Source organism: Pristiophorus japonicus, chromosome 14 (assembly GCF_044704955.1).
Source record: "Pristiophorus japonicus isolate sPriJap1 chromosome 14, sPriJap1.hap1, whole genome shotgun sequence".
NCBI lineage: Eukaryota > Metazoa > Chordata > Chondrichthyes > Pristiophoridae > Pristiophorus > Pristiophorus japonicus.
The window spans coordinates 101,572,184-101,593,895 of NC_091990.1; the positions used below are offsets into that span (position 1 = coordinate 101,572,184).

The 21,712-nt window shown below is 44.3% G+C and overlaps 1 protein-coding gene across 2 annotated transcripts in view; it reads right to left on the reverse strand.

The window, feature by feature from the left end:
- Window positions 1-21,712, reverse strand: part of LOC139280004 (immunoglobulin superfamily member 22-like) — a 134,324-nt gene that overhangs the window by 81,620 nt on the left and 30,992 nt on the right. Inside the window, exon 1 of one of the 2 annotated variants that reach the window (XM_070899420.1) lies at window positions 19,600-19,994. The exons of the other annotated variant lie outside the window; for it this stretch is intronic. The gene's annotated coding sequence lies outside the window, so the exon portion shown is untranslated. Of the gene's footprint in view, window positions 1-19,599; window positions 19,995-21,712 lie in introns of those variants that run through there. 2 annotated transcript variants of the gene reach the window in all.

Below are 21,712 nucleotides of genomic sequence, written 5' to 3' on the forward strand. Positions count from 1 at the left end.
AGGTCTGTTATTATCTTTCTCATTATTTACAATTCCGAGTTCCATGTCATCTGCAAACTTTGAAATTATGCCCTGTATACCCAAGTCCAGGTGATTAATGTATCTCAAAAAGAGCAGTGGTCCTAATACTGACCACTTGGGAAACACCACTATATACCTCCCTCCAATCTGAAAAGCAACCGTTCACTACTACTTTCTGTTTTCTGTTCCTTAGCCAATTTTGTATCCATGCTGCCACTCCCGCTTTAATCTCATAAGCCACTGGACCAAGACCTAGTTCTGTCAAGCCCGTGTGGTGGCTGGAGTGCAATGGCCAGCACACGTTATAAAAATCCACGCACAGGCACCTTCCACCCTTCAGGATGTAGTTCTGGAATTTTAGGTCCTTCATTGGAACACCTGTGAACTTATCCTTTTTTGGCGTGGAAGCAAATCATCCTCGTTCGAGGGACCAGCTATGATGATGAATCTCATGAGCATTCATTTTTCTAACGGGTCTGTTTTGAAACTCCAAATACACATCAACCGCAGTACCCCCATCAATGCTGTCCGTTATTTCACCAAAGAGCTCAATCAAGTTAGTCAAACATGATTTGCCTTTAACAAATCCATGCTAAATTTCATTTATTAGCGCATACTTTTCCACATTCCAATTAATTTTGTCCCAGATTATTGTCTCTAGTTGCCGGGTTTATCCCTCTCCCCTTTTTAAACTGTGGTGTAACATTTGCAATCCTTCAGTCCTCAGGTGCCACACATTTATCCAAGGAGCATTGGAAGATTGTGGCCAGAGCCCCTGCAATTTCCATCCTACTTCCCTCAGTAACTTTGAATGCATCCCATCCAGACTGGATTAATGTCCTACTCTTTATCTATTTTTATCCTATCCAATATTGTTGCTGCACCTACTGTAATGTATGTACCTGTGAGTATGCTCAAAGGTTCATAGAGCTGTTGACGGGAGTCCTCCCTTTATTTATTGGGGACTTGGCCTGGAGGGTGTTGCATGGAGCAGTCCTGTGCAATCGGTTTTTAAGTCGGTTCACAGACTCCCAGGCCGCCTATAATTTCTGTGATCTAGAAGAGTTTGTGTTCCATGTGTATGTAGAATGTGTGAGGTTGCAGCCCTATTCCATTATCTGAAGGGGCTGCTCCTGAAATTCTGGTTGCGCTTCAGTCCCACACTCCTGATCTTTGGGCGCATGTGCGGAGGGGAGCGGGCAGATCGGAAGGCCTCCTCGTAGGCCTGCTCCTGGGCATGACCAAGGTGGCCATTAACTGGTCCAGGCAACAGGCGGTCGAGCGAGTTGTTCAGCCCGATTGCCTGCCTCTTTTCCACGGTTACATCGAGCCCGGGTGTCCCTGGAGATGGAGCACGCAGTGTCCACCGGTACGCTCGCGGCTTTCCGCGAGAGGTGGGCACCGGTGGGACTGGAGTGCATTATCACCCCCAGCAACCAAATTTTAATTTGAACCATTTTTGTTAAAAAATACATTTGTTTAATTTGTCGGTTTTAGTGCCCCTTTAATAAGTGGCACTTGACCTTTTGTTTTACAAAAATAGTCGTAGAGCTGTTGAATTGTGAGTGGCTTAGCCAATCACGTGATGTTCACAAGACTCAATAAAACCCCAGTCAGTTGGATTTAAGGGATCCATGATGAGGCATGTGGTTGTGAGCCTAGTGGATGAACTGGTAATGTGCAGTGTGATTGCCAAACCTTTGGTGATAAACCAACTAGTTCTTAATAGCAACATGTTCCTATGAATGCTTAAGCAAAGAACCCATGAAGCTAATACATTACAAAAGTGAGGATGGGATTTTCTTCATGAAGAAATTTTGGTGGAAATTCCTTTGATGAGAAGGCAAATGCAAGTGGAGCTCAACAAGAAGATACAACGGCAGCATGATTTCTGAATGAGAGTCTGGTAGTACCATTCTTTTTTGTGAGTACTGAACAGTGTTGAACTGACAAAGATATTGTGGAAAGCCATTTAGTCATTGAAAAACAATTCAAGATTATTGAGAGCGATTAACAGCTATTACGTTAGAAGACAATATGGATGTGTCAATGAGTTATGTCAGTAATTTGCAAGCTTTTGACAAGAATAAGGAATCGTTTAGATCCTACAGTGAAAGATTGCAAATGTTTTTTTAAAGCTAATGACACCAATAAAGCCTCAGCAGGTGCGGCAGATTTGCAATTAAGCAATCTAGCAGTTCAGGAGAAGGTGAAAGCTATTCTGTCAGTCATGATTGGTGCAGAGAATTATAGTATCTTAGTGAATTTGTTAACCCCAAGAAAAGTTAAGGATGCTTCATTCTCAGACATACTACAGATATTGGAGAATCATTTTGATCCACAGCTTTTAGAAATAGCAGAGAGCTAAGTTCGCAATGAGAAAGCAAAGACCCGATGAAACCATCAGTGAATACATTGTTGCCATAAGAAAATTATCTCTACACAGCAATTTTGGAGGATTCCGAGATAGGGCTCTTCACGATAAATTTCTATGTGGACTAATGAATGAACGCATCCAAACAAAATTCTTTGGTATGGATGATCGCTCAATTCCAGTGGGCAAGTTTCTTCCGGTGCCAAGTAAAGGAACACATTGCAGCTGCCTGTAAATCCAAGGACAGGCCCAACGATAATCAAAGACTTCACTGGGTGGAAATTGATCAGAACAGTGTAGAGCAAGGCAGTACATTCCTTATGTCAGGATTTCAGATCGTTAGTACAAATTTATGATCGATGGATTAATATGACAATAGATATAGTGGCTGATTGCTCAATAATGAGTCAGAAGGTGTATTACAAGAATTTCAGGGGCACACCACTAAAGGCGAGCTCAGCAAAGCTGAAAACATATTCAAGGGAAAAACTGCAGACGCTTGGACAAATGGAGTGTACAGTACAATACCAGGGGCAACGAGCAAAATTACCTATTATGAAATATGTAAATCGGCTGACAGTTACGGGCAAAGATTGGCTAAGAGTGCTTCGTTTGGATTGGTACAGCATCTGTAGTACAGAAATCGTTAAGTCTCGGCTAAATACTCTGCTGGAGAAATATGCTAACATGTTTGAGAACTCATAGGAGGGCATCAAGGGATACAATGCACATACTTGGATTAGGTTGGTGTCAAACCTATTTTTTGTAGACCAAAGCCAGTAGTATATGCATTAAAATTGCAGGTTGAGCAAGAGTTTGATAAGTTGAAGAAAAGCAGAGTTTTAGTAAAGACTGATAGGAGTGACTGGCTCACCCCGTTAGGCGTAGTTCTGAAGGCAGACAAAATGGTACGGCTCTGTGGGGATTACTGAATCGAGCAGTTGATGATGAACAGTCATCATCATCATCATAGGCGGTCCCTCGTATCGAGGATGACTTGCTTCCATGCCAAAAAGGGATGAGTTCACAAGTGTTTCAATTAAGGACCTAATATTCCAGGTCCTGAACTACATGTTGAAGGGTGGAAGATGCCTATGCATGGATTTTTTAAATGTGTGGTGGCTGTTGCACACCAGCCATCACATGGGCTAGGTCTTGGTCCAGTGGCAAGGGTTAACCAAGACGACTGGAGACCAGCTCTGCTGCATGGACCTAATGTGCACAGATATTGCAGTGTGGACTAGCCCTTGCTGCCCCGGGCCCTCATCTCTTCTGGGCCCTGAACTCATGCTGTTCCTGGGCCCCGATCACTCGCCGTTCCTGTGCCCCAACCTCACCGCTCTTGCTGTACCTGCCCTCACCCCAATCAGCGACCTGGACCTTGATGACTTTCAATCCAGTCACCCTCTTCACAGCCATAGCTCTCCAGCACACGCTGTATCTTGAAGTCATATGCTCCTTTAAAAGCCCTAATCTGCTGATGGTCCTTGCAGGTCGGAGCCACTGCGCCGAATGCCAGGTCAGGCCGCACGCTACTCATTTGAAGGCCCGAACCTGCTGATGGTCCTTGCAGGTTGGCGGCCACCACGATGATGAACAGTACCCCTTTACCGACATCACAGGACCCGTATGCAGAACTGGCGGGAGCCAAAGTCTTCACAAAATTGGATCTCTCCCATGCCTATGCTCAACTCAACGTTGACGAGGATAGTCAGCAGTATCTGACAATCAAGACACACAAAAGTTTATATTCACACACTAAGTTGCCCTATGGTATCAAGTACTCACCAAAGATATTTCAGGCTACCATGGATCAGATCTTACAGTGAATAAATCACTATTTGTGCAATCAAGATGATTTGTTGATGGCCACCGGCACAGAGAAGGAAAATCTGGAAATTTTAGAAGTATTCAGACGATTCAATGACTATAATCTGAAGCTCGAGGAGTAAATGTGCATTCATACACCGTGAGGTGGTTTATCTAGGATTGCGGGTAGATGAAAATGGTCTCCAACCAGTTAAGGAGAAAGTGCAAGCCATCATGATGGCTTCGGAACCAAAAAACATTACTGAATTACGATCCTTTTTAGGCATGGTCCAATATTATGCTCATTTCCTTCCTGGACTAGCAACAGTGCTCGCATCACTCCGTTATTTATTAAAGAAAGGTGTGCATTGGATATGGGACAAAGAGCAACTGAGTGCATGCAAGCGATGCTTGAGCAGTGGTACCCTTCTCGTCCATTATAATCTGACTTGTGAACTAAGACTAGCAAATGATGCCTCTGGGTATGTTATGGGAGCAGTGATCAGCAGGATATGAATGATGGGCAGGAAAAACCAATTGCCTTTGCATCACATACACTCAACAAAAGCGAACAAAATTATGCCCAAACTGAGAGGCTTTGGCAATTATATTTGGTATTAAAAAATTTCACCAGTTTCTTTGGTTACTCGTGTGAATTGGCATCCCAAATCACAAACCGTTACCAGCTATCCCAGGCCCAAAGGCGGCAATTCCATTTCCAGGATGCAAAGATGGGCTATTTTATTGTCCCAGTACAATTACAAAATCGAGTATCATACATCAAAGCAGAATACAGTGGCGGATACCCTTTCAAGATTACCTCATGAAGATTCTGAATGTTCGCAGCCAAAATCAATCTTCACTCTAGATGTTGTTGATGAGGACTTTCCGGTCACCACCTTTGTTATTGCAGAGCACACACAGAAAGAGGTCCACTGTAAAGAGGCATATGAGCACACCCTGCGAGGGTGGTCTGAAGATCAGATGCATTTAAACAAAGGGTTAAAGCCCTTTTATCATTGTCGGCACGAATTATCATGTGAGCAGGGATGTCTAAAATGTGGTCTGAGAGTCGGCATTCCCAGTGCACTACGGGCCAAAGTCTTGACGGAACTTCACGATGAGCATACTGGCTTCGTAGGCATGAAAGTGGTGGCCCAAAGTTTTGTTTATTGGCCTGGATTGTATAAAGCCTTTGAAGTATTAGCTGGTAAGTGTACTATCTGTCAAGACTGCAGGACCATGGCAGCTAAAACGCCGCTGCAAATTTGATTTGGCCAACGAGACCATTCCAAAGAATACATATTGATTTTTGTGAGAAAGGCAGTGATAGCCATCTGAAATGGCTGGAGGTACGGTAGATGGGCTCATCTACAACTACTGGGCGTACATTGGATGATTTGTGGGAAATTTTTGCATGCCATGGTCTGGCCGAAGAAATGGTGTCAGATAATGGGCTGCAATTTCGGTCCCTGCAATTTGGTAATTTTTCCAGACACAACGGTATCAAACACAATCTTCGAATGGTGCAGCTGAAAGGTCGGTCAGGATTGTCAAGGAGGCTTTGCGGAAACCAGTTCTATAGACTGGATCATCGGTGAGCATGAAGCACAGGTTAGCGAATTTTTGTTTCAAATACGGAACTATGCCCCATTCTACAACCGGGTACATACCTGCTGAATTATTGATGAAGCATAGGCTGAGGATGTGTCTCCGTTTATTGCAACCAAATTTGTCTTAGGTAGAGAAGGCACAATCGGTATTAAAGAGCAGAGCTTTCAGAAGGGTGATCAGGTCAGAATTCTCAATTTGTTGAAGAGGGCAAATCCATGCAAATGGGACATTGGTATAATTATTTGTGTATGTGGCACCAAGCAGTAATTGGTGAATACATCAGGAAGGTTCATGTGGATCAAATGTTTCTAGCGAGTGATGCACCTTCAGTACCACTGGTAGATGATTATGAGCCTGACTTCGATGATCAGTGAGTTGGCAGGTCCAAATACTTGACCGGTCACAATGTCCATATCCCCACCAACTCAGATGCAGCCAACTGAAGGCAGTTTTACGGGTATGGGACAATCTCGCAGAGACTCTGATCGTCTCAACTGAACCCCAACTCCACCTTCCTCCTCAGAAGCTACAATGAGGAAATGCAAACCAACTAGACAGGATATTGATAACTGAGAATATCAAGATCATAGGAAGAAAGCTAACATTAGGACTGATTTAAGCATTTCAAGGAAAATCAAAAGGACACAGATAGAGGTCAGGAATCCTGGGGTGCACACCCTGAAAACAGAAATTCCTCAAGACGGTCTCCAGTCAAATAAGAATATAGAAAATGGGCATAGCCAGCCAACTGCAAAGAAATGGAGGTCGGAGCAAGAGGAAGTTAAAAGCTTACAAGATATTCAGGCTGAGCAGTCAAATTTGTAAAATTGTAATCATAAGTAATTTTTTGAAATATTGTATAAGTACCTTGCTTTTTTTTTCAAAAAAGAGGAAGCAGTGTAATGTATGCACCTGTGAGTGAACTCACAGGTTTGTAGAGCTGTTGGAGTCCCAAAAAAAGGGCCTTGAAAATTGTTTGGCGTGTCCCCCAGATCGGGGGTCACTTGACCTAATGTTTATTTGTTTCCTTTAAAAGAGTTGTAAAGCTGTTGGAGTCCCAAAAAAAGGGCACTTGAAAAATGTTTGGAGTGTTCCCCCCCCCCAACCTTTTAATTAGGGGACACTTGATTTAATGTTTGTTTTGTTTACAGCCAAAAAGAGTTGTAGAGCTGTTGGACTACAAAATAGTTGTAGAGCTGTTGGGGATTCCGTGTTCCACATATGTTCAATGTGTGAGGTTGCAGCCCCTCTTCCATTATTTGAAGGGGCTGCTCCTCAAATTCTGTCCCACGCTCCTAATCTTTGGGCACCCTGTGCGGAGGGGAGCGGGTAGGTCCGAGGGCCTCCTTGTAGGACTGCTCCTGGGCACGGCCAAGGGTGCCATCAGCCGGTCCAGGCAGCGGGCGGTCGTTCGGCCTGACTGCCTGCCTCTCTTCCGCGCGTACATCCGCGCCAGAGTGTCCTTGGAGATGGAGCACGCGGTGTCCAACGGTACGCTCGCGGCCTTCCGCGAGATGTGGGCGCCGGAGGGACTGGAGTGCATCATCACCCCATGGCAACCAAATTTTAATTTGATTTTATGTTTTAAAGTTTAATTTGTTTTAATTGCTAGTATTTTTAGTGTCCCCCTCCCCTTTTATAGGGGGCACTTGGAGAGAAAAAACTATGATTTTATGCCCAAAAAAACCCCACAAAAATCACCCAAAAAAACAAAAAAAAGGGCCGTGTGAAATGTTTGTAGTGTCCCCCAGATCTGGGGGCACTTGATCTAATGTTTCTTTTGTTTACTCAAAAAGAGTTGTAGAGCTGTTGGAGTCCCAAAAAGAGGGCCTTGAAAATTGTTTGGAGTGTCCCCCAGATCGGGGGTCACTTGACCTAATGTTTATTTGTCTCCTTTAAAAGAGTTGTAGAGCTGTTGGAGTCCCAAAAAAAGGGCACTTGAAAAATGTTTGGAGTGTTCCCCCCTCCCCCTCTTTTAATTAGGGGACACTTGATTTAATGTTTGTTTTGTTTACAGCCAAAAAGAGTTGTAGAGCTGTTGGATTACAAAATAGTTGTAGAGCTGTTGGAGATTCCGTGTTCCACATATGTTCAATGTGTGAGGTTGCAGCCCCTCTTCCATTATTTGAAGGGGCTGCTCCTCAAATTCTGTCCTACGCTCCTAATCTTTGGGCACACTGTGCGGAGGGGAGCGGGCAGGTTGGAAGGCCTCTTCGTAGAAATGCTCCTGGGCGTGGCCATCACCGGTCCAGGCAGCAGGCGGTCGTTCAACCCGACTGCCTGCCTCTCTCCCGTGGTTCCATTCGAGCCAGGCTGTCCCTGGAGATGGAGCACGCGGTGTCCACCGGTACACTTGTGGCCTTGCACGAGAGACCCCAGGCAACCAAATTTTAATTTGATTTCAGTTCTGGTAAAAAGTTAATTCGTTGGTTTTAGTTTTAGTCAGGGGGCACTTGATGATTATTCTACCAAAATAGTCATAGAGCTATTGAATTGTGAGTGGCTTAGTCACATGGTGTTCACAAGACTCAATAAAACCCCAGTCAGTTGGATTTGGGGGATCCATGGTGAGGCATGTGGTTGTGAGCCTAGTGGATGAACTAGTAATGTGCAGTGTGATAAACCTTTGTTCATAAACCAACTAGTTCTGAATAGCAATGTGTTGCTATGAATGCTTAAGCAAAGAACCCATTAAGCAAATACATTACACCTTCCTTTAATGCTACATTAACAGCATCCTTTTCTCTAGTTAAGACAGTTGCAAAGTACTCATTTCGTACCTCAGCCAAAACCTCTGCCTCCACAAGAAAATCTCCTTTTTGATAGCTAATCAGCCCTACCTTCCTTTGGTTACCCTTTTATTATTTGTGTTTTATAAAAGACTTTTGTTGTCCCGGTTGTTAGCCGCTAATCTGTTCTCATATACACTCTTTGCCCCTTTCATTCCCTTTTTTTTAGATCTCCTCTATACTTTCTTTATTCAGCATTGTTCTGTACTATATTATGACTCTTACATTTGCGATAAGCCTCCTTTTTCTGTCTCATTTTACCTCTATCTTTAGTCGTCCAGGTCCTTTCTTTCCCCCTCATGGGAATGTGTCTACTCTGTACCAAAACCATCTCTGCTTTAAAGGCCCCCATTGTTCAATTACTGTTTGGCCTGAATTTTTGATGCCAGATCCCTTTTTAGCTCACTGAAGTTGGCCCTCCTCTAGTAAATATGTGTACGCTTGTTTGTTCCTTGTCCTTTTCCATAAAAATTCGAAACCTTTGATATTATGATCACTGTTCACCTAATGCTCTCCCACTGAAACATGCTTCACTTGCCCCACTTCATTCCTCAGAACTAAATCCAGCACTGCTTCCTTCCTCGTTGGGCTGGAAACACACTGATCAAGAAAGTTCTCGTACACATTTCATAAATTCCTCTCCCTCTTTGCTCTTTACATGTTGCTATTCCTGTCTATTATCACTATTCTGTAGTTCTTACATCTTTCTGTAATTTGCCTACACATTTGCTCTTCTAATTCCTTTCCCCTGTGTTGCTTGACCAGGAGATTAATCTTGAATTTCTGGAGACTCCAGGATAATCCTGGAGTGTTGGCAACCCTAGCTGCATCCGAATAGGGGTATTTCATGTAAAGGGAGTTTAACTCTGCAACTAGCCTATGCCTGAGTGAATGTTGGAACAGTTGATTCTGATACATAGGTCCCCGAATGTACTGCTCCTGTCCTGGCCCAGGAACGCTGTTATTTCCTATTACAATGCAAGCTCATACCCCGACAAGGCCGAGTGCTGGCAAAAAGGGGAGGAAATTTGAACACAGCTACAGGTCTCTCAGGAGCGTTGAGCAAGCAATATGTTAGAAAAATGAGTTGGAAGATTGGAACTGACCCCACTCAGCTCATTTTCATGCCCTTGATGGGCCTGTGCTCCACATTTGCCTCCCACATGTGTAAGATACCTGACTCGAGTATACATATATGTGGAGGATTATGATTTAGTTTAATCTAATATAATTAAGGTATTTGCTTTCTTTTAATTTGTGTATGGCTTGTGTAGCTATAAGTTGTTATGTATTGAATAAAGAGTCTGGCCAAATACTGTGAGCTCAAAGTAAAAGTGCGACCATCGTCCTTTATTACAGGTCTCCAGAGTGCCTCTCCAGCCTGTGAGGCCTCCTTATGTACAGGTGCTCACAAGGGATTGTGGGATCCCTTGGGACTCTAGGGGATGAGCCCTCTGGTGGTTAAACAAGGTATTTACAGGTTTACATATATAACAACACCGCACCCCTCCCCCCCCCCCCCCCCAAGTCAATAGTGTAACTATTTACAATGTGAGTTGATCTGGGGCCTTTCTTTCTCTGGTTGATCGTCTCGGTGCAAATGTTGGTTTTGGTGAGTTATTTGTTGGGCTCTCGCTGGGCTGCTATGCAGCTGGCCTTGTTGGGCTGCCTGGCATGCTGAGTCCTGCTGGGCTGCTGCGGGTGATGGGTTCTGCTTTGTGGTCAACCGCTGGGTCGGTTGCCACTGGTGTGTGTGTGTGTTGGAGGGTCAAAAAAGGTTTTTATTGTGGGTTGCTCAGGATAGTCCGTGAATCTGAGTTTGGTTTGGTCCAAGTGTTTCCTGTAGGTGAGTCCATTTGAAAGTTTGACCAGAAACACCCTACTCCCCTCTTTGGCCACGACAGTGCCGGGAGGCCACTTGGGACCTTGTCCATAGTTCAACACAAATACAGGATCATTAATCTCAATTTCGCGTGACACATTTGCGCGATCATGATATGTACTTTCTTGAAGCCGCCTGCTCTCTACCTATTCGTGTAGATCAGGAGTGGACTAACGAGAACCTTGTCTTGTGCCCTTTTCATGAGCAGTTCAGTGGAGGGATCCCAGTGAGCGAGTGGGGTCTTGTGCGGTAACTAAGCAGGACTCAGGATAGGCGAGTCTGTAGTGAGCCATCAGTTACCCTCTTCAACCTCCGCTTGATTGTTTGCACTGTTCTCTCTGCCTGACCATTGGATGCTGGTTTAAATGGGACATGTTTGATCCCATTACAGGTCATGAACTCTTTGAACTCAGCAGTGGTGAAGCACGGCCCATTGTCACTCACAAGGACATCGGGCAGGCCGTGCATGGCAAACATGGCCCGCAGGCTTTCAGTGGTGGCAGCGGACGTGCTTGCCGACATTATCTCACGTTCAATCCTTTTGGAGTATGCATCTACAACCCCTAGGAGCATTTTTCCCAAGAACGGGTCTGCATAGTCGACATGGACCCGAGACCACGGTTTGGAGGGCCAAGACCATAAACTTAGTGGTGCCTCCCTGGGTGCATTGCTTAACTGTGAAGATGTATTACATTTGTGCATGCAGGACTCTAAGTCTGCATCGATACCGGGCCATCACATGTGGCATCTGGCCATCGCTTTCATCGTTACAATGCCTGGGTGGGTACTGTGGTGATCACTAATGAAAGTGTCCCTACCCTTTTTGGGTATGACTACCCGATTGCCCCACAGAAGGCAGTCTGCCTGTATAGACATTTCATCTTTGCGCCACTGGTACGTCTTTATTTCTTCCTGCATTTCTAACAGGACACTGGACCAACTTTCATGGAGCACACAGTTTTTTACGAAGGACAGTAAGGGGTCCTGACTCGTCCAGGTTTTAATCTGTCGGGTGGTAATAGGTGATTGTTCACTCTCGAATGCTTCCATTACCATGACTAAATCTGCGGCTGTGCCATCTCCACCCCAGTGATGGGCAATGGCAGTCTACTGAGAGCATAGGCACAGTTTTCTGTAGTGGCGTAGTTGTATGCGGACAACGTGAGCGCCGATCTCTGGATGCGGGCTGATGCATTCGTATTTATCCCCTTACTTTCAGAAAAAAGAGGTATCAGTGGCTTATGGTCGGTTTCCAATTCAAATTTGAGCCCAAACAGATATTGATGCATTTTCTTCACCCCATAAACACACGCCAACGCTTCTTTTTCGATCATGCTGTAGGCCCTCTAAGCCTTAGACAGACTTCTGGATGCATAAGCAACCGGTTCCAATTTCCCAGATTCATTAGCTTGTTGCAATACACACACACGTCATCATACGATGTCGGATCATATGCTAGAACCAAACACTTACATGGATCATACAACACAAGCAATTTGTTTGAGCAGAACAGTTTTCTAGCTTTTACAAAGGCATTTTCTTGGCTTTTACCCCATACCCATTCATCTCCCTTACGCAGTAAAGCATGTAGTGGTTCTAACAGTGTGCTAAGACCCGGTAAGAAGTTGCCAAAGTAGTTCAGAAGTCCCAGAAATGACCGCAGCTCTGACACATTCTGTGGTCTCGGTGTGTTCTCGATTGCCTCCGTCTTCGAATCGATGGGCCTGATGCCGTCCACCGCGAATCTTCTCCCTAGGAACTCCACTTCAGGCGCCAGGAAAACGCACTTCGAGCGTTTTAAACTGAGCTCACACGATTGAGCCGACTAAGAACCTCCTCCAGGTGCTGCAGATGCTCGACCTGTAACCAAGATGTCATCCTGGAAGACCAAGGTGTGCGGGACAGACTTCAGTAAGCTTTCCATGTTTCTCTGGAGTATCACCGCAGCTGATCGAATCCCAAACGGTCATCTGTTGTAAATGAAGAGACCTTTGTGCGTGTTGATGCAGGTGAGACCCTTCGATGATTCCTCCAGCACCTGCATCATGTAGGCCAAGGTCAAGTCCAGCTTTGTGAACGTTTTTCCTCCCGCCAGCGTCGCAAATAGGTTGTCTGCCTTTGGTAGTGGGTATTGATCCTGCAGGGAGAAACGATTGATAGTTACTTTGTAATTACCACAGATTCTGATGGTGCCATCTCTTTTGAGGACTGGAACAATTGGACTGGCCCACTCGTTGAATTCGATCGGCGAAATGATGCCCTCTCGTTGCAGACGGTCCAGCTTGATCTCCTCCCTCTCTCTCATCATGTACGGTACCGCTCTCGCCTTGTGATGGACCGGTCGCACCCCCGGAATCGGGTGGATCTGCACTTTTGCTCTTTGGAACTTCCCGATGCCTGGTTCGAACAGCGAGGGGAACTTGTTTAGAACCTGGGCACATGAAATGTTGTCGACGGATGAGAGCGCTTGGACATCGTCCCAGTTCTAGCGTATATTCCCCAGCCAGCTCCTGCCGAGCAGCGTGGGGCCATCGCCAGGTACCACCTAGAGTGGTAGCTTGTGCACCGCTCCATCGTAGATCTTTATGGCAGCACTGCCGATTTACACGTCCCTTTGTGTATGTTCTCAGTTTAATGCGAAGGAATCAGGACTGGCTTTGAGGCCTTGCTGCACCACAATTTATCAAAAGTCTTTTTGCTCATAATGGACTGGTTCGTGCCCGTGTCCAGCTCCACTGACACCGAGAGTCCATTTAATTCAACCTTCAGCATTATCGGGGAACACTTTGTGGTAAATGTGTGCACCCCAAATACCTCTGCCTCCTCGGTCTGAGGCTCTGGTTCATCGTGATCCATCGTGGATCAGTCCTCTTCTGCAACATGGTGGTTTGCAGGATTGGCAGGGTTTGCGGATCGCCTGCACATACATTGGAGATGTTCCATTGTTCCACAGCCCTTGCAAACGTATCTTTTGAAGCGGCATGAATGGAAACGATGATCGCCTCCGCAGCGCCAACATGGTGTCAAATGGCCTTGCATTCATCACCCTTGATGATGGATTCTGAGACATCTGTGGATGTGCAGCTGCAGGCCTGCCCTGTATGTTACGAATCGAAAACAACATTACTTTGTTCACAGTACTTGTAGCAGCACTCGTGTGCTGAGAGATTTGTTTAGTATTGTCACTGGCGATGGATGCCTGGGCTATTGCTATAGCTTTACTCAAGGTTGGGGTCTCTACAGTCAAATGTTTGCGAAGTATTACTTCATGGCCAATGCTAAGTACAAAAAAGTCCCTGAGCATGTGCTCCAAGTGTCCTTCAAATTCGCAATGTCCTGCAAGGTGTCTTAGCTCGGCGACGTAGCTCGACACTTCCTGGCTTTCAGATCTCTTGTACATGTAGAACCTGTACCTCACCATCAGAACGCTTTCCTTCAAGTTTAGATGCTCCCGGACCAGTATGCACAAATCATCATACGACTTCTCTGTGGGTTTCGCTGGAGCAAGCAGATTTTTCATGAGGCCATATGTTGGTGCCCCGCAAACGGTGAGGAGAATCGCCCTTCGTTTGGCAGTGTTCGCTTCTCCTTCCAGCTCGTTGGCTACAAAGTATTGGTCGAGTTGCTCCATGAAGGTTTCCCAATCATCCCACTCCGAAAATTTCTCCAGAATGCCCACTGTTCTCTGCATCGTTGCGGTGGGATTCGTCAACGGTATCTCATTGCCAGTTGTTATGTATTGAATAAAGAGTCTAGCGAGATACTGTGAGCTTAAGATAAAGTGTGACATAGTCCTTTATTACAGGTCTCCAGAGTGCCTCTCCAGCCTGTGAGACCTTCTTATGTATAGGTGCACCCAAGGGATTGTGGGATCCCTTGGGACTCTGATGAGCCCTCTGGTGGTTAAACAAGGTATTTACAGGTTTACATATATAACATAAAATAATGAAATGATTGACGCTCATTCCCAAGGTGCTTTAGAGTTTAATGTACCAGTGTACAATTTAGCTGACAATGCTGTTTATTTTCTGTTGAGTTGAAAAATATGTAATTCATGCCTGTTTGACTAAACTTTATTAATACATCATGAAACCAGTGATCGGAAGCAGGACACTGGGTCCAAGATGGTAAACTAGTTAGCATTTATTGTTCTGTTTGGAACTACTTCATTTATGGGGGTCTTGTTCACAATAACTACAGTCATGCTATAATGAATCATCTAGGACAATGTGCGTGACTAGAGGCCTATAATGATTTTGAGCTTTCCTTCACAATTTGTAAAGAGAGAGACAATAACAAAAGGTTCGATGATGGTTATGTTTCTAGCCAGAGGAACAATGGGTTAATTGCATTTATTTTTCAAGGACTACTGCTTAAAGATATTGAGTATGTCAATACTTCGTCAAAAACAATAAAAGGTTTAAGTTGCAACCATATTTATTGTCCGATTCAAATTCTCTTACACGGGGAAATTCCAGGGCAATGAAAATGAGTCTCTGCATCTTTTTCCAAATCTTTGCCCTGAAACAAGGGGCAAGCATCAGAAAAGTCAGACCTGAAATGTCTGAAATGGGAAGGTTACTCCATTTCTCAGGACTAACAATTTGATAATCAGAAAAATTAATTATAAAACTAATTTTAAAAATGTTGTGTTGCTCATGGCTCTGTTCAAAGGTCAGCCACTTGTTGTCAATTTCCACACAAAACATACAGCTTACGTTAGCATACCAGCGTACCACACAACTGTACCCTCCCAGTGTTTGTGCATTCAGTAATTATAACGCCACGTGTTGAAATGAGACTAACTGCTGAATTTCACATTACTGAAAAAGCAACAAACAACTGACTCAACATCAATGCAACTGTCTAACATTCTGCTTTTTGCAGATGGGTCCGCAGCAGCGCAGCGCAGGCTCACATGAAAACTGACCACTTGATAGAGGCCTCCTAATAGAAATGTAACTCAGGAAGAAGTTAATAAATTCACAATAAAAGGGGAAAACTGAGTTTGAAAGACTTGAGGATTGTTCTGCAAGGTATCTAAGAAGGTGAAACAGAACTTCTGAAAATGCAGGAGCCTTACTACAACAGTTGGTAGGTCACTGTCCGCCAGCCCCCTCCCCCTGCCTCCCTCCGGGCCTGAAATGTTCCTTGCCTTTCAGTGGATGACCTTCAAGGCTTGTCCTGAAGCGGAGTCTGTGTACTTAGGCTGATTTTAGCAGTTACTGATCTGAGAATGATAAGTGGATGCCTCAATCCTCAAGACGACAAGCAAAAAATAAATTACTCTGCAATGGGAATTGATAGAAACAGGGGAAGCTCTCATGTTTGACCAAAACAACAGATGTACAGAAAAATAAGGAGGCGAATGAGATGTTAGCATGATTCATTCACTATTTTAAAGAAGGTTCTAATTCTAGAACAATCTCTGTCTATGAACTACCACAGTGGCTGAGACATTAGATGTGATCTTCACAGTATATCCCCATTCTCATCTGTGGGAAGTTTCTGACATCTTTCTCATAACAGTATGGCAGCGATCAGCAATTAAGTGAGGGGGAATCGTAGTGACAAACCTATAGTGTAGAGTGGATGATATGATGAGGAATAGCTTTTGGTGGTGCTGTTAATTCTTGTAACTGATTGCAATTTTGGAAAATTAGAATTGTGTTTTGATCCACATTAAATCTATCCTTTAATTGGATATTGGGTAGTAGTAATTATCTCAAAGGGACACAAGATCTGCTTTTGGAATACGGTCCAGAATGGGTGAAGGAGGAGGCAGGACCAGAAAAGGTATAGCAGTATATTCCCTTGGAGGGGTGGAATTTGTGGATCAAATATGGGCGCAATACACTCTGTTGCTGGTGGTAGTTGTGAGGATCTCCTTCCATTCCTCCTCCGTTACCTAGAATTATAGGTCTCAGTGCCTGGCTTGTTTTTTTTTAAGGCTTTGTGTTTTCCTGGGATCTGGAAGCAAACTTAATATAGAGGGTGATGATATATTTGTGGGAAATGTTGTGGAGTGGGGGTTAAGTGTCTGGGCGATCAGTTCATTTTGGAGCTTTTCAAGCATGGTTGATTCCAAGCCTAATTTGGAGGTATTGAACTAAGTCATACTGGGTCAGGCAGAATAGGACTGCCTTTTGTTGGAAGAACATAATCTGGCCTCAATCAAAGGGTTGACATTGTCTGTTGTTGTGCTCTCGGCCACCACGAGGTTCTGGGTTTGGGCACCAATGTCATGGGTGGGTTAGGGGAAGCAGATGGTCAGTTAGATATGAAATATTTCCCATTAATGTATCTCTCCTAGATGTTCGCAACTGTTGTTTAGCTGCCTTGGCTTCTCTAATTTTTCGGGTGGTCCAGCTGACCTCCTCTTTAGGCGCTAGGATGGTGATTTCCTAGCGCCAGAACTTCAGCAGCGCTCCTGCAATAACACCCCAGGAATCAGAGTCAGCGTCCTTGGAGTGTGGATCGCTATCCTTAGCGCTCCACTCCCCTCTTGGGGCGCTAAAAGTGAATATCCCAATTGGGGGCGCTAAACATCGCCCGGCGCTTAATTTAACGACCAGGCACTGTCATCTCAAACCGGGCTGTACTGAATTTCGGCATCTTCATCTAGCCTTTGACCATGCAGATCACAGAACTGATTTTCCTGGGGTCAGTGCCAAAGGAACACATATTCCCCAGGCACAGTCATCAGGAAAAAGGGGACAAAGATGCCTTTGTGTGCCAGGGATTTGCGGGGTTTCTGCACACAGGGAATCTAATCCTGCACTTAGGGGCAGGCATGGGACAGAGGAAAGAGGGTGTGTTCCTTCTGCCTCATTTTTCTGTGATTTTTGTCCAAGTAGCACCCCTGGTTCATGAAATGCAGTTGCCCTTGATACTGTCACATCCAAGTCCAAAGCAGTAAATATTACGTCAGTCCTCAATAAACAAATAGGGTCAGACACTGCTAACTGCAGATTGGCATCCTCTGGCAAAGCTCATGGGAACCAAAGTGAATGGGATTTGAAGCTATTGAAACATTCCATTTGTAACAACCTGCTATTAGAGTTGCTCTGAAATTTGTCAGCTATCAACATGTGACTCTCAATTTCATAGTCCTAATTTTCATGAAGTCCAACAGACAGGCATGTAGAACATAACGTTCTGGAGCTTTCGATTGGGGATGGCTCATTGGCGATTCTGACCTCTTACGTCCCTGTGTTCGCTGACCTACATTGGTTCCCGGTTAAGCAGCGCCTCTATTTTAAAATTCTCATCCTTGTTTTCAAATCCCTCCATATCCTCGCCCCTCCTTATCTGTAATTTCCTCCAGCCCCACAACCCCCGAGAGATCTGTGCTCCTCTAATTCTGGCCGCTTGAACATCCCTGATTTTAATCACTCAACCATTGGTGGCCGTGCCATCACCTGCCAAGGCCCTAAGCTCTGGAATTCCTTCCCTAAACCTCTCTGCTTCTCTTTTCTCCCTTAAGATGCTCCTTAAAAGCTACCTCTTTTTTTTGCCAAGCTTTTAGTCATCTGTCCTAATTTCTCCTTATGTGGCTCAGTTTCAAATTTTGTTTTATAACACTCTTATGAAGTGCCTTGGGCCGTTTTACTACGTTAAAGGTGCTATATCAATACAAGTTGTTGTTGATGTATCTAGTCAGCTATTAACTGACAAACTCAACAGCCACAGAAGATGCATTGTGTCATTATAAAAGAGTATTCAATTTCTTGTAATATCTATGCATGGCTTCCCTCACAACAGAATGGTGAAGTCCTCTGCTTTTTCCAGATGCATCCCTAATAGCGTCCACCATTTGAACACAATTCAGGGAACCTACCTCCTGACCCTGGCGTTAGTGGCAGAGGTTCCTGGTTGGTGCAGCTTAGCAATTACTGCAAGATGCCCCCATCACAAAAACCAACAAAAATATTATGTGAGCAATGCATCTGTAATGCTCTCTTTCAGGGGCCTTGAGCTGACTGAGGTTGCTGTCTGTGCTCTCGTTGTGGTTACTTTTTGTCTCCCTGGTGTGGCCTTCAACAACACCTCAGGACATTCATTAATTTTTTAAAGTCCAACCCTGACCTCCTGCTTGTCCAAGTTCTACCCAGTCCAAGGAGCAACAACTTTATGAAATCTCTCACCATCTAACGTAATCTCAAGAAATTATAGGACTTCAGTAACATTCCAACCTCCTTTAGTATACCCCAAAGATCAGAAGCTCCTGAACCCCTTGGTATAGACCAGAAATATTTGACATCCCTCCACCTACTTTACAGACAGATGTCCTTGGTACCCCTCAGTCTGGAGATGTTGAAAGTCGAGTAGTTCTGGACACTTCTCAGTGTAACCCTCATAATACATTATCCTGGCCCCTGTAGTGCATTCCATAGACTGGACATTTCTGATATCTTTCAGTGAGTATGACACAGCAGATTCTCTTGACAGCTTTGAGAATGTCCCACAGATCAGAAACTGCCTGACACCTGAGTGTGCCCCACATACCAGACAATCCTGGTATCACTCATGATTGTATCTGAATATCCAAAAGAATGATCATTCAGCATGACAAGACAATGAATACTGACAAGTTGACAACTTGAATCTGACATACACCTTGAAGCCTGAAAGAAGACCATTACCCTCTTTAAATGATTTACCTTCAATTCTTTCAAACTGTGCCCTGTTTTTTTTTGTTACGCTAAGTCCAATTTGTAATGCATCCCTAGCTTTCTTTCCTGTTCACATAATTTACAATGATCCAAATAAATTAATAAAAGTACCCCACATGGTAGTGAGATCGTAGTGATAAGTGGGACAAGTAACATTGGAGAACATTGTTTACAGCCAATGTTGAATGTTCCAAAGTACAATCAAAGATTCATAAAAAAAACAACTGTTTGTTTCACTGTAATTTTAGCTGTCGGGGGAGAAACATCCTATCACTAGTAGATTAAAGATCACACATTCCTAAAATGTATTGCACTTCACTCTAGACACAGATCTGTATTTATGTTTTTTTTTTAAATAACATTTCACATAATTTTACATTTCTAATTTTTATTTTAACTTTTGGGCAACAAGGAAATTGGAGAAAGAGATCTTACCTGTTGCTGTAGTGCCCAGTTCCTAACTGAGCCAGAGAGAGCTGAAGTCAGAGCAGTTGTAGACTGTGTCAGTGCTCTAAAGAGAAATCATTAGGAGATCTGACAGCCCCCGTCTCCAACAAGCATTCAGGCTCAGGAAACGCGACTAATTTGGCACATGAGCTAAAATACTATAAATGCATAGTCCTCCTGTGGGATATTCACTTACTTCAGAGAACCTTAGCTCAGCAGTTTGCAATTTGCAGCTAAATGAGGTTCAGCACTGATGGGTCACACACACTCAATGTATTCTTCTCTCAGCTCCAAGACTGCCTGGATGGTTCTGTGCCTCTGTGATCCCTTCACATTCTCATTATGTTCAACATTTGTGGTGCGATTTCTTTGCTTTCAAGATTCTCCGATATCCCTTTGTCTTCAAGATTTACCCTGCATTCTCTTTCGTGTCAATTCAGTAGTAACATTTCTGTCTCTAAGTCAGAGGTAATTGTTCAAGCCACATTCTAGGACTTGAGCACATAGCCTAGGATAACACTTTTGGGCCGATGTTACCTTTTGATGGTGACAGAAAGCGGACGGTAGCGGATCAGCCGCTCGCTATACACCCCGTCTGATCTTCCTTTCCATTGACTTCAATACAAAGGAAAATCATGCGAGGTGTATACCAGGCTACCAATCCACGACCATTGCCGAAAGATGAAATCAACCTTATTAATTCTGATAAAGGGGCATCAACCTGAAACCTTAACTCTGTTTCTCTCTCCACAGATGCTGCCTGACCTGCTGAGATTTCCGGCATTTTCTGTTTTTATTATTATTTATTCTGTACTGAGAGTTGTGCATTGTTGGAGGTGCTGTACTTTGGATGAAACATTAACCAAGGACCTATCTGCCTGTTCAGCTGGACATAAAAGACCCCACTGCAATATTCAAAGAGCAGGAGAGTTCTCTCGGTGTCCTAGTCAACATTTATCCCTCAACCAGCACCACAAAAATAGATTTACCTTTTGATTTGCCTCATTGCCATTTCTAGGATTTTGCTTTTTTCAGATTGGTTGCTGTGTTTGCAACACTTAAAAAATAATTAATTTGTCATGGAGTACTTTGAGATGTTCATTCAATGTGAATATATATATTCTTTTCAAATTCTTTCCTTTCTTTCTCTACTTTCCATATTTTCCCTGATCTATTTTGGACTTTTCAGGGATAAATGTTACCCAGGTCACCAGGAGAACGCCCCTGCTCTTCCTAGAATATTCCCATGGGATCTTTTATCTATATTATTTTATGTGTAACTAAGTCCTACTTATTGAACACTGTGTAACTCACTCTTATGCAGTCTGTGTGGTATTTAGCACTCTATGTAACTCACTCCTGAAACATGGTTGCAAGACAATCAGGACTGGAGATTAAGGCTGGACTTTCCATTGAAGATCGCTGGGCTATCACCCAGATAGGCAGGGTATCGCCCATTTTACCTGAAACGTGGAAAGTTGGGCCGGGACATCGCCCAAAGATCGCCGGCCCAATGTTCGGCACGAAAATTTTACATCCCCCACCGCAACTTTTGACACATCGCCAGGCCGATCGCTCGCCAAGAAGATCACAGGATTCGGCACTACGGACACCATTTCGAACATCGGAGGAAGTGTGAGGCTGCTTAAAGAAGGGGCTTATCAGGATAATTGTAATTTGTGAGTTATTTAAGAGCCTTATTTACTGACCTGCTCACATTTATATTTATTGAGGACAAAGGGCATTTATAGCAATACTGATGGGGTCTGTAACTTCTCTACCATTATTTGTAAATGCTCACATGAGGAGGCTGTGCTTCCGAAAGGAGGTCATTACTGAGAGATGCCAGTTCATCAAGGGCGATCTGCAGCCTACCGGCACCAACAGAACCGCATTGCCTATTGAGGTAAAGGTTACTGCGGCACTATCCTTCTACGCATTGGGCTCCTTTCAGGCTTCAGCTGGCGGCATCTGTGGTATATCTCAGCACGCCACACATTGCTCCATGCGACAGGTGACTGAAGTCCTTTACGCACACAGGATGGACTTTATAAGCTTCCCTATGACCAGGGAGGCACAGACCAAGAGGGCTTTGGGTTTC